The following is a 17658-nucleotide window of genomic DNA, read 5'->3' on the forward strand; positions in this document are numbered from 1 at the left end:
ATGCATTATTGATAGAAGGCAATTTAAATTTAAAATTAAAAAATATATTTAAGACTTTTTTTTAAACCAAAAGCAAGCCTTATAATTCTGGTTCTTGGTCAGAAAAAAAATCTTCTGTTTTTTATGCTACAGAAAATAAAGTTTCTTCATTTCTAATACAGAGAGAGTAGAGATTAGCAGCACTTAATTAGTGCCACATCATTCTTTCACGCTGCTGATTTTGCACATTTTCGTTACTGTACAAACTACCTTGGAAGTGTTATATTCAGTATTTACTATTCATGAAAGTGACTGCGGATTTTTAACTTGCAACTTTAAAAGATGCCTCTAGGTTTTCTTTAATCATTTCTACCCCTTATGTGCTATTATCACATTCCTTTTTGCTATAGTGTTGTCTCAATCAGTCTAGAAATAATATGAAGCTATTGATGGTTGCTTTCTATTGTAGTCTTGGGAACACAATCTTCTTTTCTTTAACCTGAGAACTATTTATGAACCTAGTCTGTGCCACAATAATCTTCATTTATAGCTGATTCTTTATATGCAAAGGTAAAAATACCAGACTAATGAATTTTTTTTAAAATCTATTCAAGATAGACAATCAGATATAATTCTAAGTGATAATCAGGATTTTACCATGAGATAATGGGTTGGCTATCAACCTGGTTTTCTTTAAAACAGGGGTGAGCCAATTCATGAAAGTAATGGGGATCACTGCTTAAGCCTTTACGGTAGCATGACTATTAACCAAGAAACAAAGGGTGTAAAGGTGCAAAAGAAAGGGGGATTGAACACAAGGAATTTAACCCGTTAATTAATTAATGCACAAAGTATGGATAACAAGCTAGCTGAAAGTCCTGAAGCACAAATATGATATAAGGGGAATTACTAGAACAGGGTAAGATAAATTCTGTCAGTGGAATATTGGGCTTGAGCAACAGCAATATAGCTGCTGATGTAGTGCAGTCCATCAGCAATGAACTTACTTGTTAGAGTACATGGCTGATCGTAGCATTAATGTTAAAATTACCTGGGCTTAGATAAAAGGCAAGCCAACAAAGAAATACAGTATATTGGTAATCAGTGGTGGGATTCTACCGGTTTGCATCAGTTCCAGTGAACTGGTAGTTTCCTGTCTTATATTTCTGTTTTTTTAGCTCAGGTGATTCGTGCACATAGCAGATTGCCACATGTCAGCTCTTTTACTCACCAGTACTGACATAGAAGGTAAATTTTTATGCTTAAAATGGGTGGTTTTTGAATGCTACACATGCAAAGCATGTGCTCACTGAACCAGTTATTAAACTGGTTGCATCCCACCACTGTTGGTAATAGTCTACTAGAGACCATCAACCCAGCCAGAAGGAGATGGAGCACATAAAAGCAATTCTGCACTTGGCACAAAAGCATCTGTCTATCCCAGAAAATATTATGCCATTTCATTTCCACCCTATGACAGACTGATAAAAAGTACTAACCAGGTTTAATGGCCTCTTTGCCTTCCTTTACTAGGATGAGAAGGGCTCCAGTCTGCAATGTATTTCCAGAGACTTCTGGTTCCTGATTGTTTTTCATACATGTGTGGTGAGATACATAGAACTTAAATATAAAACTTTAAACAAAGCAGGTAGCATTTTGAAACAAAACTAAAAACAAACACCAACTCCTTTCAACCCCATATAAGGATATTTTATTTCAATGGCATTTACTTTTCTTCTGGTTTTTAGTCTCAAAGCAAAAATTGTAAAATATTATTATTTATGAAAAGGGTTTTGTTAACTGTCTATATCTGATTTCAAAGTTAAAGACACAACAATACAGCACATTTAGCTATTAAGCACAGATGATATTCTATCAACAAATAAACTAGATATATAAGATTAAAATAATGTCAATAGGCTATAACCTCCTACCACATTCAAAAATGTGTGATAACCAAAAATTTCATCAGTGCAGCTCTCCTCTTATAATGGAAATAAAAAAAATCCGGAATCTGGATCTATATTTTTATGTATACTGTTACATTGTTGGTGTTCATTTCATTTTTGACACAAGGGCAAATGATGCTAAATCAGAAGTTAATTATTATTTTTGAAAATAACTGGGCATAAATGCCTGGCCCACTCAAAACTGTGGCGTATATTGCTCCTGCTCATGCACATTATATCTTATTGTAATATCTGCATCCAATAAAATAGTTTAAGTATATTACTCAACAGTAAGGACAGCTCAGCTTAACTTTACATGCTCTCATGCTTACTGAGTAAGCCAATACAAGATTTCAAATTTTGATTGATGTCTATCCAGCAAACTTCATTAAACCTGAGAATGTATTTAGGATTTTAAGTTTTAAATGTCATCTGATACGCAAATATATTTAGGATTGCATCTCACCATAGCATGAATGAACAGCTGAGTAAGCTAAATACTTGGACATTCAGCATAACAGCCACAATACCACTGAACCTCTGGCAGTTTTGGCCTGTCTTGCATATGCATCACACATAAAAGCACCCAAAACTTTGATCACACTCCATGGTCATCCCTTGATGCCCTGTGCATCCTGCTTTCCATTCTGCCCCTTGCACTGTTTTTCTCCTCTGAAAAATATCTCAATGTCCAAGATGCATATTGTTCATTATTGCCTTCAATAAATCATTGCATTTGCTGGAGACTCTTCCATGGTTCACCCAAAAATACTTAACTCAATTAACTTAGGTTCCCATAACTCACTGCTGGATAAACTGACCAAATGGCTGGATCCGTACAATGTTGCATGAACCCATCGTATTCCCTATCAGCTCTTAAGGTTCTTCTTTCTCTCAGCAGACCCAAAGTCCACGAGCCGGAGGAAACAGACTTAGCTCTCTTAGCCGAGAGGAACGGGAACAACCCCCTGCAAAGAACGGTATTTCCCTCGGACAGATTGCCAACTAAGCAAAGCCCTTATCGGGGGCTGCAACGTCCGACCAGCCTCCTGGGAAACTCTTGAGTGTATGATCCTCCCAAAAGACTTTTTATTCCACCCTACAGCACATTCAGAACAATGTCACGGCCCTTGATTGAAAAATCTGTCGGAGGGAATTGGCACTCTAAAATAAGTACTCTTAGGACAGCAGCCTCAAGGTTGTACCTTATGTCTCTTAACTCTCGGGATTCTAGGCCGGAATACTAAGACGTCAACTCAGAACCAGATGCCGAGTTTGCACTGAACGCTTCCTTTCAATGTATCCCTTTGCAGTACTGTTGATGGAGCTTGCGCACACTTAAGTCTCTATGATTCTTTCCCCAGGAAGACGGGATCGGCGGCGGTCACGTGATTCTCTACCAGACGCTCTCCTTGCTGCTAAAGCATAAAGAGCTGGCGGACGAGAAGGCAGTTGACAAATACAAAATATAGTGTTTAGGAAAAGGACGTGTGTCTGTTATATGACACTACAGCGTGGAAGTTAAATCTCCTCTGACAGCTACGGAAATTAATAGAAACAGAGCAAGAGCTCAAGATCGCTCTGAGTGATGCCGATAGTTGCTACAATTTTGTATAGTTTTTGTTTTGGACATAAAATACTATTTTCATATTGTATTTCTCTTAAACAACTTGTTATCTATGTAAAAGTTTCTCTACCCTTCCATTGGAAACAATAAAATAATGCTTACAGATGTTGTTTTTAATCTCAATTATACATTGTAGTTAAAGTTCCCTCATTTATACATTGCGGTTAAGGTGAAATAGTTCAATGCACAAATAACAATGAGGCTTAAATTTGAAAAGGCTTGACTGTTTTTATGTTAGTCGCTGATGCAGGAGGTGAGGAATTGGATATTTCTAAAAAAAGATGCATGCCCTCAAATATTCTGCTGTTGCAGATTTTTTTTTTTAAAAAAAGACTTGTTTAAACAAAGCAAGAGGAAAACTTTTTTTGCTTTATTTTTATTGGGGGTCCCTTTTTTTGAAGCTAGGCTTTAAAAAGTTGGTTTCCTAGCAGCAGAATGCAGAAGGCCCATTTATACAACAATAGACAGAGAGGAAAGAAAGGGGCTGGTTTGTTTAAACCGCTTCTGTCTTTGTTCACAGCCTGATATCCATGGGCATTATGTGGGTTACAATGGAGCTAACAGATGCATTGTGGGTGAAAACAAATCAAAACAGAGGAAGGGATAATAGAACAAAATTTTCCCCAAAATTGAAATCTTACACCTGAGATTAGGGTTATTTTTTTAGCTGCTTAGTATATTGACCAAAGTTTCTATTATAGTATTAAAAGTTTAATAAACAAAAGTTTACATGGGGATTTTGACCATTTGCAAGAGGCAAAAAGGTACACTTGCAGTGATGTTTTGTTCCTTCACCATTTTCCTTCTAGTGTTATAGGAATTTTGTGCAAAAGGGCATTAGTAATTTCTCCAGAAAGTTTCTTTATTGGTGGTTAATAATTTGTTTTTACTAAATTTTAAAATATTCTCTAAGATGTATTAAATAGACTGCCTTCATAGCAGAATTATGAGTGTCTCTCTGAAAATTTTGATGATGCCATAACTGACTTCAATATGCAACAGGTGGAAACTTGAATAACTTCACATATCTTTCCAGGGGAAAATGGGCACAGTAGGGAGCCAATTGGAGGATTAGATTAGATGTTATTGCCAATGAAGAAATTAAATGGGGCAGTGCTCAGGGGAACACAGATTAATATATTTAGTGACTTTGCATATACAAAAGCTTACCATTGTAGCCATAACTGAATGCCTATGAATAATGTGGATCATGTGCAGCCTGTCACTGCAGGTGCTCACATCTGTTCTTCTACAGGCAGATGCTAAAGAAAAAAGACCCCCGCTCCAGAAGCGAAGGGTCTGTATCATTCCCAAACTCCCAAATCACATCTGAAAAAGGACTGAAAATCATTTTCTGAAAATAACTTCTGCTTTAGGTGAAAAACAAAGCTATGAGAAAAGCATTAAAAGAAAATTCAGTTTTTCTGCAAATCGTGAAAAAGAAGCAAAAGAGATATTCTAGAGTATTTATTAGCAAATAGAGATTTTCTGTGAGATTGCGATTTTAAGTGCACTTACTTTGAATATAGTTCCAGTGAATTCTAAAGAAAATGTAATATGTTTGCGTTATATTAACAGAAAAAATGGATAAGTAGACTTCCCTTTAATAATGCGATTCATTCCATGCTTAATTGCACATACATTAGTGGATTATATTCTGCGTTTGCTATTAAAAGCTTCATGTTGAAAAGCCTGGTATAAAAATATACTCTTGGATATGACCTTTGCATATATTTCACAATGGAGCAGAATAACATTACAACAACCTAATATTTAAAATTAATGTTTAATAGAACTAAATGAGATTTTTGAAGTCAAAATAGATACGTTAAGGAACTAATATAGTTAAGTTACACAAATAATATACATTATGATATGTGATAAGTGTGTTAATATTGCTATAAGCTATATTTTAATGAATAATTTTAACAAATAAACATCAATAATACAATACACTAAACATTCTTGATAAGTTTTTAGGGTGATTTGGGCGGGGCATTAACTTAAAATGGTAATATCTTTTTACTGGTAAATTAAAACAAATCTTCAATATATTAAGATAATATTCTGTTGAAAAGAAAATTCATATTTTTTACAGGTGGTAAAAAATCCAAATTGCATGGAATATACAGTATTTTGAAAAACATGCAATCCCTTCTTCATTTTATTTTTTGTGATATGTATAACTGTAGTTTACAAGTGTAGTTTATATTCGTTCTAAGACTGATATCTGGTCCTTGTGGTAAATATTTATTCCTAAAAGCAACATATTAGCCAGAGGTGGTATTCGGTAGGTTCTGGACAGTTCTGGAGAACCGGTAGCAGAAATTTTGAGTAGTTCATAGAACCGGCAAAGACCATCTCTGACTGGAGGTTTTACAGTATCCTTCCCCTGCCACACCCACCAAGCCACACCCACAGAACCAGTAATAAAAAAATTGAATCCCACCACTGATATTAGCATATGTTCAGAGGGACAATGAACACAATTTAAAAATTCTAAAGACACATTTTTACATAAATTATGGGTCCTGCATAATGTACATGCTTATTTCTTATCACCAAAATTATTGACAAGTTATGACAAGCCATGGTTTACAATCCCTATTGTCTACAATTGTTAGAGCTTTATCACCCAGTATGCCTAATGTCTTCCTTATACTAGGCGTCACAATCTAGACATGTTATATTGGGGCCTAAATGTTGCTGCGTGATTCTAAATACATTTCTCTGCACATGCTTCGTTCAAAGCAAGTCCAGTGCAGAATGTAGGATTTCAATGGAGCTTATTCCGTGAGTTCCACAGATTGCACTTCAGATGGCCTTATATAGTGAACTTTATTTTTTTGCATTCTTTTTTTATCTTGGTTTATAATAGATATTGTTGATTGCTTTTCTGATTTTAATAGGGGAGGGAGGAATTGTATCTGGGTTCTTAGAGGAGGAAGAGGTTGATACTAATGATTATATTAATGTATGCATAGAGTCTGGCTTATGTTTTCTATTGATTTCTTAATTAATTGTGGATCTAGATTTAACAGTCTAGAGTCCATCCCCCTTTTCAATAATACATAAAATAAGTCAACGTCTGGTAGTGAAATGTTCTGACAACCAGTGCTTTTGTTCTGACAGGTGAAACTCGAAAAATTAGAATATCGTGCAAAAGTTCATTTATTTCAGTAATGCAACTTAAAAGGTGAAGCTAATATATGAGATAGACTCATTACATGCAAAGCAAGATAGTTCAAGCCGTGATTTGTCTTAATTGAGATGATTATGGCTTACAGCTCATGAAAATCCCAAATCTCAGAAAATTAAATATTACTCAATAAAACAAGAATTGTACATAGAACACTATTGGACAAGTATAAGCATGCATATGTACTCAGTACTTGGTTTGGGCCCCTTTTGCAGCAATTACTGCCTCAATGCGGCCTGGCATGGAAGCTATCAGCCTGTGGCACTGCTGAGGTGTTATGGAAGACCAGGATGCTTCAATAGCGGCCTTCAGCTCTTCTGCATTGTTTGGTCTCATGTCTCTCATCTTTCTCTTGGCAATGCCCCATAGATTCTCTATGGGGTTCAGGTCAGGTGACTTTGCTGGCCAATCAAGCACAGAAATCCCACGGTCACTGAACCAGGTTTTGGTGCTTTTGGCAGTGTGGGCAGGTGCCAAGTCCTGCTGGAAAATGAAGTCAGCATCCCCATAAAACTCATCTGCAGAAGGAAGCATGAAGTGCTCCAAAATCTCTCGGTAGATGGTTGCGTTGATCCTGGACTTAATGAAGCACAGTGTACCAATACCAGCAGATGACATGGCTCCCCAAATCAACACAGGCTGTGGAAACTTCACACTGGACTTCAAGCATCTTGCAGTGTGTGCGTCTCCATTCTTCCTCCAGACTCTGGGTCCTTGGTTTCCAAATGAGATGCAAAAGTTGCTTTCATCAGAAAAGAGGGCTTTGGACCACTGAGCAACAGACCAGTTCTGTTTTTCTTTAGCCCAGGTAAGGCGCTTCTGACGTTTGTTGTTCAGGAGTGGCTTGGCAAGAGGAATATGACATTCGAAGCCCATGTCCAGGATCCGTCTGTGTGTGGTGGCTCTTGATGCACTGACTCCAGCCTCAGTCCACTCCTTGTGAAAGTCCCCAACACTTTTGAATGGCCTTTTCCTGACAATCCTCTCCAGGCTACAGTCATCCCTGCTGCTTGTGCACCTTTTTCTTCCACACTTTTCCCTTCCACATAACTTTCTATTAATGTGCTTTGATACAGCACTTTGGGAACATCCAACTTCTTCTGCAATTACCTTTTGAGGCTTTCCCTCTTTATGGAGGGTATCAGTGATGGCTTTCTGCACAACTGTCAGGTCAGCAGTCTTTCCCATGATTGTGCTTCCTACTGAACCAGACTGAGAGACCATTTAAAGGCTTGGAAACCCTTTGTAGGTGTTATGGCTTAATTAGCTGATTAGAGTGGGACACTTTGAGCCTAAAATATTGAACCTTTTCACAATATTCTAATTTTCTGAAATTGTGGATTTGGGGTTTTCATGAGCTGTAAGCCATAATCATCTCAATTACAACAAATCACGGCTTGAACTATCTTGCTTTGCATGTAATGAGTCTATCTCATATATTAGTTTCACCTTTTAAGTTGCATTACCGAAATAAATGAACTTTTGCACGATATTCTAATTTTTCGAGTTTCACCTGTATTACAGCCATATTATATATCTAATTAGAATGAGTACAAAGGTCAAGCCTGAGCTCATATCATCTGATGACATCACAAATGTTCTAGATTAAGAGCCTTATAAGCAAAAATTGCTGCCAAGTTATTGTTTATGTGACAAAGGAAAACTTATTTCTAAAATATGCTTAATTTTACTTAGCTTCAGGTCAGTTTTAGGTTATACTTTTAGGCCTAAAATGATAGGCTCTCTATAGTACAAATGGAGAAATGGGATAAGAGCTCTAATTTTACATTAGTTTTGTACAGGTAATATTTTAATTTATGAATATAGTAGATTGCAAGTGTATATGTCTTAATTTTTGAGAACATATTGGTATTTGATTAATTCTATTTTTTCTTCCTAGTGTTTTCCTGCAAGTGCAGGGCCCACTTTTTTCAGATCAACCAAACATTACAGGAATTTACTGACCACCAGCATCATGGACTGAGAATGACTGGGCCAAGGTCAACTAGCTATCTTTCATAGCTAAAGTGAGACTAGAACTCAACTGGTCTCCTGGTTTCTAGTCTGGTGCTTTAACCATTGGAACAAACTGTCTCTCCTATTTGATCCATTTTGAAATGTTCTACAAACAGTACTGTTTAATATGGAAATTTGGACTTGGAAAAACAAGTGTCCTCCAAAAGTCTACAATGCAGATTTTACCACATTCTGCCCATCATGGGCAAAATGTCCTGGAAATAAATATTCTAAGAGGAAGCACTCATGCCACTACTTGCATCCAGTTCTCTCCAATTATTAATTTTACTTGATTTCTTTCAACCTTTTCTCCCATTAACCTGTTGGTTGGTTAAGGTGCAGTTCAGTCCAGGGAATCAACACAGAGGGTATTGAATAGTACTAGGCAGATAATGAATGCACGGACATCTAAGAATCAGCTCTAAAATTTCGGTTCGTTATATTTATGGCTAAAACTCTAAAGATGCCCTTGCTCTCCACCCACCAAGAAAGCTAAGCTTCCATTTTCCGCTGGGGAGTCCTACGAGCAATCTGGGGGAGAGGTTGAAACAGGATTCCACGGGAAACGGCATCCTGCCTCGGTAGGCGGATCTGTAATGCTTGCTAAGCCTCAGAGAGGTCTCTTCTCGCGGCCCCGGGAAAACTGGTTTTTGATTTGCTCAGCAGCCCCGGGAGATGCTCCCAGGGGTCGACGGCCAGGCACGCGACTGACCTCAGGTTCGGGAAAAGAAAGAAAGAAAGAAAAAATCCACCAAAAAGCCCTTTCCGGGTTGGGGGGAAATCAGGGGAGGGGGGGAGCGGGCGTGGAGGAGGAGGCGGGGGGAAGGGAGGGAGCCCCAAGTAGGCTCTCTCCATTGAAATCAACGGAGGAGAAGGTGAGTGAGACTTCTTTGCCTTCCTTCCTAACTCAAGGATTTTTCCCTGGGCCACAGTTTAGGCGCCCCCTCCTCCCCCCACCCCCCCGATCAGATCTGCTGAAGCAAGGGCTGGAAAGAGCAGCTGGCGGCAGCAATCTGATGAAGAAACAAAGGAATGCCCCGCCGGTTCTGCGATCCCAGGTAAACACGCCTGCTTTATTATGGAGAGGAGAGGAGCAGATGATTCGCGATTGGAAAACTGGGAGGGAGAGGCGGAGAGAGGGAGAAGCGGAACCGGGGGAAGTCGCGGAGGGGGTGGGGGAGCGGTCACAGGGAGCTGGTGCTTATCTGTCATCTGGCTTCTCTGTGTGCCAGCTGAGCCACGCGACCGCCCTTTCTTATTCTAATCAGCACATGCCTTTACAACTTTCGACAAACCTGCAGAGCAGCCGAAACTTATTCGCCCGGCTCTCTTAAAAAATCAATACGTGGGCTTCGACCTTTCCAAGGTGGGTGAGAGGGAGGGAGAACTCCCCCCCCCCCACAATTCGGTGGGTGCCGGCTCATTGTGTTCCCCATTTTCTCCCTTTCCCAACTCCCATCGTTTTCATTTTTGCAGCATGTGAAAGTCCGGAATTGCTGGAGGAGGAGAGGAGAGGATTCCTTTCCCACATTAATTCTCAGTGACCTGCACAAAAGAAGCAGGAGAGAGGGAGGAAGATTGAAGATTGTTGCAGGAATAGGCTATCAGAAGCCAAGAAACTAGTGATTACATCTGTGAAGCCAGATCCTGCTCAAATCAAGGACATTTTAATTGCCATTCTGTTCAATTGGGATTACTCTCAAGTGAAGTGTGTTTTGAACTACACCTGATAATGCCCCTTTGAATTGGTTTCCTTCTAGAGCAGGGGTCACCAACCGTTTGGACCTCAGGGACCACCAAACTCATAATTTTAAATCCCAGGGACCACTAACCAGTTCCTAATTTGTGGGTACGGCCTAATTTGTGGGTGTAGCTTGGTGGTCATGTGACTGGCTGGGCATGGCATGTATGTAAATATAAGTATATAAATATTGATTTTTTTATTAAAAAAGAGCAACTTTTACCCAAAATCAGGCAAAGCACACAGGCAGATGGAGTTGCTCACAGAATCATTCAGTGATCTATCTACCTGCCATCGGCTAGCTCAGTCTCTCAAATTTGCTTGCGGTGGGCCTGCACTGAATAATAGAACCTTCAGTCCTAAGGGAAGTTCGGCTGTGCTTAAAAGCAGAGCTGAAGATCTAAAGGCTAGCTAGAATGAAAGAAATCCAACCATTTCCTGCTTCCTAGTTAATCTAAATCTCACAGCTGATGGTCAGAAAAATAGCAATTTAGCAGGCAAGTTTGCTGGTAAGGAGTTAGTGGGCGGGGAGGGTTCCTGTGGGCCACATGGGCGGTGCAGCCATGTGTTACTGCGCAGCCTGGATTAATTGCTTTGGGGGGTGCTCTGGGCGTGAGATTTCTCTGCGGCCCACCAAAACTTTCTCGCGGCCCACTGGTTGGTGACCGCTGTTCCAGAGACCACCAGGGTCACCTGTGAACGTGGACTGTTTCTGTTCATTGAGTTTGTCTTTGCAGCTATCTTATCATTGACACCCCATTCTAGTCCCTGAAACAGATGGGCATCTGAGGCAGTGGCTTCAAGTGAGTACCCTAAGGAATAAATTTGATCCCTGGAGATGATTTAGTGTGAGGCGGTGTCAAAACAAACATAATCTTGGTAACAATTTCGATTTTTTGATTGAGCAGTTAAAAAGACACCAAACTGGCTTTGTGTGGGTGTTTAAAATCTATTTTTGTGTGTGGTGAAACTAAGATCTTTATCAAAAATTAATCCTACTTTCTTGTAAATCTTATCAGTCACTGATTGTTAGAGCTGGCACAAGACCTGCTGATGCAGGAATATAAAATGTGCAGGAGCCTTCTGGTAAAGTAATGTCAGTATCTAGAGTAGGAAAAAATAATAATACAAATGCCATTCCCTGGTAGCTGTCACTAAAAACTGGGGAACAACCAAAAACTATTTTCAAAGAAATGCCCAAGCTGATCCCTCTGAGGCAATTTTTTTTTTTGCCTAACAGCAGAGCTGACCTTGCGGGTTATTATATTTACAACGCGACAAAGAACATTACTTAGTATGAAATCCCTCTCCCATAATAATAGCTGTTTAGAACAGAGGTCTTCAAACTTGGCAACTTTAAGACTTGTGGACTTCAACTCCCAGAATTCTCCAGCCAGCTATGCTTAAAGTCCACAAGTCTTAAAGTTGCCAAGTTTGGGGACCCCTGGTTTAGACCTTCCAGATTGGTAAGAGTAGGCTTTCTCTGCTGTGAATCCTGATTATGCTAGATGGGTATTCTGGATTCATAGAGAGAAAGAGTTGTTGGAAGATCAACACTTCTCGGAACTTGCATATTTCATGAAGAAATAAATGCTTTGTTCACCTTTGAGTTAATCTTGCAGGCTGTAGTGATTTTTGTCAAAGTGGAAAATCACCTCTTTCTGTTTTCATTTTTTTATTCCATTTGATTGTATTAAGATTCTTGTAGACTGCCTGGACAGATCCCTGCGGTTTTTTTTCCCCTCAAGATTTTTCAGAAGTGGTTTGCTATTGCCTCTTTTCTTTGAGAAGATTACCCAGCTGGCTTTGTGCCTAAGGTGGGTATAAATTTTTTCATATTAATATCAGCTAAATATTCCACTGTGCTCAACCCATATGAAAGTTGTGGACCTATCACAAACATGTTTTTAAGATAATATTGGGGAGCATCTACTTCATTTCCAAGTTCTCTGCACAGAAATGATTGATGTCCATTTTCCAATTATTTGAATTATGATCTATATATACTTTTGACTTTAGCAGAATTGAACTCCAAGACAGATAAAAGTAACCCTAATCTCCAAGCCTACACGATCCATTCAAGCTCTTGCGAATGCAGAGTTTACTTGAAAGTAAATGCAGTTGAAAAATGAGACACATGACCTCTGGGAAAAGAAACTAAAGCCACATCTATTCAGCCAAGGTGGTTTTTGCCAATATTTGATCTTGGTTGTGGATTGATCCCTAAATCCATTTAGGATAAGCAAATTGGAACTCTCCAGATGTTTTGGACTATGACCCTCTTAATTCCTTGCTATGTTGCAGGGAATTCCAAGAGCTGGAGTTACCATGTTTCTTACCTTAAACTGAATCATAGTTCACCCAGCCAGTGTACATGAAAATATCTAGCTTATTATATTAATCAATATAGCTTGGACCACAAAGCATTTTCCTCCAAGTCAATGCCTCGTGCCTTAGAGTTATCTTTTGTGGGTGGAGAGCCTTCCAGGAGATTAAATTAATGGCAAACTAGGTGATGCTACCACTAATTAATAACAATACTTTGGGTTGATTTTTTTTTTGTATTTATAAAAAAACCCATCTAATCCTATTTTAGCCCACTGCCTATACTGCTGAGGATGATGATGGAAGTTGCTGTCTGTTTCTTCTGGAAGACACTGGGATTGGGAAGGATGGTTGCATTAGCCCGACATCAAGCTTTCCCACCAGCGATGAGCCATTATATAATCCGTACCTCAAGTAAGTAATGTTAACCATACCACCCTTCTTAAAAGTGTCATTTTACTTACTCAGTGGATCCATATAGGATGCCGGGGTGGGGTGGGGGGATGACATTGACTAATCCTAAGAGTCAAGAGGTTCCAAATGGAATTACTGAGTCATTCTGACTTGGATTCTATGGATATTGAATTAATGGAATCAATGGAATCTGCTGCTATAACCATATAAGACCTCTCCTCCAAGTCTTTAATTTCATCTAGCCCATACTGTATCTGGAAATAGAAATAATACCATAACTGGGCTGCCCAGATTGAAGATTTTGTGTTCGTATCACTATGCCAGGCATGTTATGATGTAGATCCCAATATTTTCAGGTCAGTGATTATTCAATGTCCAGTTAGTGGCATGACTTATAGACTGCTGCTGGCCATTAACCTAGTGATAAGAGGCTGAGCACATGCTCACATCACATCTGATTGTATCCAGCAAAAGTTTACCTGATTTTACTTCTCCCAAACTGGCTGGATAATTGGCAGTTCTTGATAATGAGGGCTCCAGTTTTCCAGGAGAAATAGGACTTTTACAATGTGGTGCAATCTTGTTTGTAGTTATCTTACCCAGGGTGCCTGCTGTCCACCTATGTAACAGCATTCTGCGTGCCTTCAGCGTTTAGTCATGCTAGCCACATGACCATGGAGACGTCTTCGGACAGCGCTGACTCTTCGGCTCTGTAACGGAGATGAGCACCGACCCCTAGAGGCAGGAACAATGGACTAGCATGTATGTGTGAGGGGAACTTTTACCTTTACGTTTTAGAAAGCTCCATTCCATCCTCTTTTCCATTTCCCTTCAACAGTCTGCATCCTGTGCCCCTTAACTCGGTTTTTAATAGTTTTTTTTAAAAAAACATCTGTACATTTTGCTATTTCCTTCTTTAAACGGATGCTTCCTTTTTGTATTACTTCCATAGCTACCTTAATTCTGGCTATGTAGAGATCCGTACAAATTTAGTATGAATATGACAGTTAAACTGAACTCTCTGTGTTCAAGGAACAAATGGGAGAGGAAATATATGTTGCCTTGATGGTTATAAACTTCATGTTTTAGGAATATAGAAAAGAATCTTAAAAAACCATATTAATGAATCCAGGTAGCCCCCTATCATTGATATCTAGTACAGGTACCACTTGTCCAAGGGCTCCCTAAAGCTTCTTACTTGGAGGTGTCTTGGGCTGAACTTTTTCCAGATCAAACAAGTTCTCTGCCCCTTAGTTATGACTGTTGCGTAGAAAAGGCCGCTCACGATCTTGCTGGAGAAAGGTAACTACAAGGGTTCTTTGCATCCCCCTTAGAAGGAAGTCGCAAATCTTCCACTTCTTAGATCACCAGACTTTCCAATCTGAAATTCTTTCAGAGCCTTTTGGAGCCAACTGGCCAAATTCTCAGGCTGCTCAAAGGACAGGGTTTCTTTTCTCTCTGCCCCTCCCTCCACAGAAAGAGCTTCAGGTTCCCCCCCCCATCTCAGATCTTGCTTCCTCCTCCCTCCCTCCCCCCCTCTAAACAGGAACAAATTCACCTTGTCTTCTGCTTCTAACATTTTGTCAGCACTGGTTAATGAGTTCAACATAGTACAGTAAATTTGCTGAGGAATCAAAAAGTATTTAAAAGGGGCTTGTGGTGCTGCCTTAATGAAAAAGGTAAGGATTTATCACTTTTTTTTCCCCTGGTTGGGTTTTTTCCAATCACCCTCCCTTCTCCCCCCCCCCCCCCAGTCTATTCAACATACTTTAACTTAAGCTGCCTTTGCATTGAGTTTGGGGGGCGGGGGGGGGCGGGGAAGAGCCAGCTAGAAAGACTGAAGCTGAAAGTGTGAGAGCGGAATCTAGAGACATGCAGGAGCTAGGATGAAAAAACGCCATTTGGTTAGGAGCAGATGGCTGGCCAGGGGGGTGGATTGCATCTAAAGGCGTGTCATCCCCCTTCAGCTCGAATCCCTGAGGGCTCCCCTTGTCTTCAAAATCAATGAAAATTAAAGCGCGGAGAAAGGATGAATGGAGAGACCTCGAGTCTCCTCTTTGTTCAGCCCAGCTACTGGTGGGCAGGAGTTAAACTACAACAGCCTCCTATAGAAACACTTAAGTTAAACAGTCTCCCTGTTAGCCCAGAAGCATCTGAGAAGGGGGGGGGGGGGCAAAGCAAAGAGGAAGGGGAGAGCAAGGGAAAAAAAAAAAAAGAGCTTTCTGCTTGATTTCCCCAATACAGAATCGCGTGGCATAAATTAAGTTGGAAGAGAATAAGCGCTTTGGGCAGGATTCTGATGGATTTTATGACGCCTTTCAGTTCCACTTTGCAGACCTAATCGAGAAATCTGTGCTGCGTCAATTTAACAAATCCTTGAGAGAGAAGGCAGGTTAGTCAAAAAAGGTTTGGGAAGACTTTTTTTTAATGGGGGGGCAGGGGTGATCCAAGAGAATCAAGGCCTTTTAAGCCCTTGCACGCGTTAACTTTGATTCACACTCCTTCCCATAACAGGAATGTCAAATGAACCTCCAGAAAGTCTGGCCTCTAAGACCAAATCACCATGGATCCTAACTCTACTGCGCCTTTATTCTACAACACCCCTGACTTAACTGACCTAAGAAAAGATGCCATCACAACAAATTTCTCTTTGCATCTCTTCATTCTCCAGCCTGGCAAATGTCTATGAAAAACAAACAGAGGGTTTCTCTTGCACAAGAGGACATGTTTTGCACAAGGGTCTTTGGTATTAATGAGATCCAGAAGGGTGGTTTTTAATCTTTTGTACTCCAGCTCCACTTCGTTTTGATAGTACCCCTGGTGACAGAAATGCTTCTGGCTCAGTTTTTGGAGGGTATTTCCAGTATATTTCTTAGCTGTTGTAGATGGTATGCTTATAAGTTCTCTGAACATTGCCTCAAAGGCCAATAAGGAACCTAAAGCATTTGAAGAATGAGTCTTATTCACCCTGTTTACAATCTCTGAAGACAACTGCTACAATGAAATCTCTTGAGCTTTTACAAAAACTCTGAATAATAATGTTACTTCAATGTACTGAATTAATTACAGATGAATAGACGATATTCCTTGTTTAAATAAAACTTTACGTGAATCAGTGGTATAAAATTAAAATATGTGTCCAAACTCGAAAAACTTGCCAACACTTGCAACCCTAAATGAAACACTACAAGATTTCAGCCAGTGGGTTCAAGAGGAAGTGCTGCCTAGGGCCTTAAAGTAGTTAGAAAAAATTCCTTTTCTTTCTAAACAGGTTGCATCAGACCAATAATGTAATGCAACCACAATTATTTTCTTCAGAAAACATTTACATTTGCGGTATACAACTACAAACATATCTGCTGTTTTGTGATTCTGAGCAGCAAAGGATCAATTTACACTTCTGTGGAAATGCACTTACCCAGGCATACCATACTTTAATTTATTCCACGCTCAGATTTCCTTCTGTATACTTTTCCTTGTGTTTTTTTCCACAGGCATTTCCTATTTTAGATTAATCTATCTTCCATATATCTTGTCCATCAGCATTCCCCATCCAGATGCTCTTCTTGTTCATTGGACTACAATCCCCATCTTTTGTAGGCCAATATACACGAAAAGCACCAGATGCAGAAAACTTACAATAAGGTATAGGTTAGCAGAGTAACCAGATGAATTTTCAAGATACCCAGATGACTATTCTGACTAATTTATTTCTCAGTTATTGGGATTTTTTTTAAATGAATCTCTGCCTGGAAAAAGAGAAGACAAATAGGAAGCTAAATGTACAAACCCGTATCCATGCATTTGACATGCAAACTTAAATAAACAGCATTTCTTCACTGGTTCTGTGGTATATTTGGATCATTTATTGTTCTGGAGCAGCCTGCATTCCTTAAATATAGGACCTTTTAAAAGCAGGCATGCATACTGTGGCTAAAGTGAAAATCACTGTGCCGTTTTGAGGTGATTAGTTTGAGGTGAAGATGATGGTCATTTTATTGTTTTTTTGCCTTGGTTGGCTCTCTGAATCTCCTTTCATAAACTCAGACTGCTTGGTGCAAGATGATGTGTACCATCTCCAAAATCTGACCATTGGGCCTCTAGTCAGTGTGTTCCAACCAACAGATTATGTGCACCGAGGCAAAAACTTATCCAGACCTATCAGAGACCAAGCAACATGGCTGGAATGTTGCCTCTCTGCTTGTGAACTATTTTCGTATACCCTCCAGTGCAAACCTAGCAAAAAGAACACAAGTTTAAGATATTTGATCAGGAAGAGCCAACATTTTGCAGAAAATGCATCCCCTATGCTGTGCTTTGACACCTTGCATTAAACTAAGGTTTGTTTAACAACAGTCTTCTCCCTCCAAAAACTACCCCCTTAATTGGCTAAACGTACATAATCAAA

At 39.6% G+C, this 17658-nt stretch overlaps 1 protein-coding gene and 1 long non-coding RNA gene across 11 annotated transcripts in view; one reads left to right on the plus strand and one right to left on the minus strand.

The window, feature by feature from the left end:
* FAM120B (family with sequence similarity 120 member B) overlaps nucleotides 1–3300 on the minus strand; it is a 38659-nt gene extending 35359 nt beyond the window's left edge. Inside the window, exons 1-2 of one of the 4 annotated variants that reach the window (XM_087937674.1) lie at nucleotides 3134–3300; nucleotides 1479–1560 (exon numbers count right to left, since the gene is read on the minus strand). The gene's annotated coding sequence lies outside the window, so the exon portion shown is untranslated. The remainder of the gene's footprint in view (nucleotides 1–1478; nucleotides 1561–3133) is intronic. The other 3 variants (XM_087937685.1, XM_026705151.2, XM_087937690.1) reach the window with 3 other exon arrangements.
* A 5851-nt stretch (nucleotides 3301–9151) lies between these two features.
* Nucleotides 9152–16362, plus strand: LOC113439324 (uncharacterized). 7 transcript variants are annotated; one of them, XR_015744429.1, is made up of 8 exons: nucleotides 9152–9487; nucleotides 9703–9828; nucleotides 10003–10136; nucleotides 10247–12328; nucleotides 12534–12693; nucleotides 13108–14012; nucleotides 15495–15642; nucleotides 15765–16362. It is a non-coding gene; the product is annotated as an uncharacterized LOC113439324 (long non-coding RNA). The 7 variants fall into 7 exon arrangements; XR_015744410.1 differs by having other exon boundaries at nucleotides 10247–14012; XR_015744422.1 differs by having other exon boundaries at nucleotides 10247–14012; nucleotides 15573–15642.
* Nucleotides 16363–17658: the final 1296 nt, after the last annotated feature.

Source organism: Pseudonaja textilis, chromosome 1, assembly GCF_049901715.1.
Source record: "Pseudonaja textilis isolate UNSWEBS1 chromosome 1, rPseTex1.2, whole genome shotgun sequence".
NCBI classification, from domain to species: Eukaryota; Metazoa; Chordata; class Lepidosauria; order Squamata; family Elapidae; genus Pseudonaja; species Pseudonaja textilis.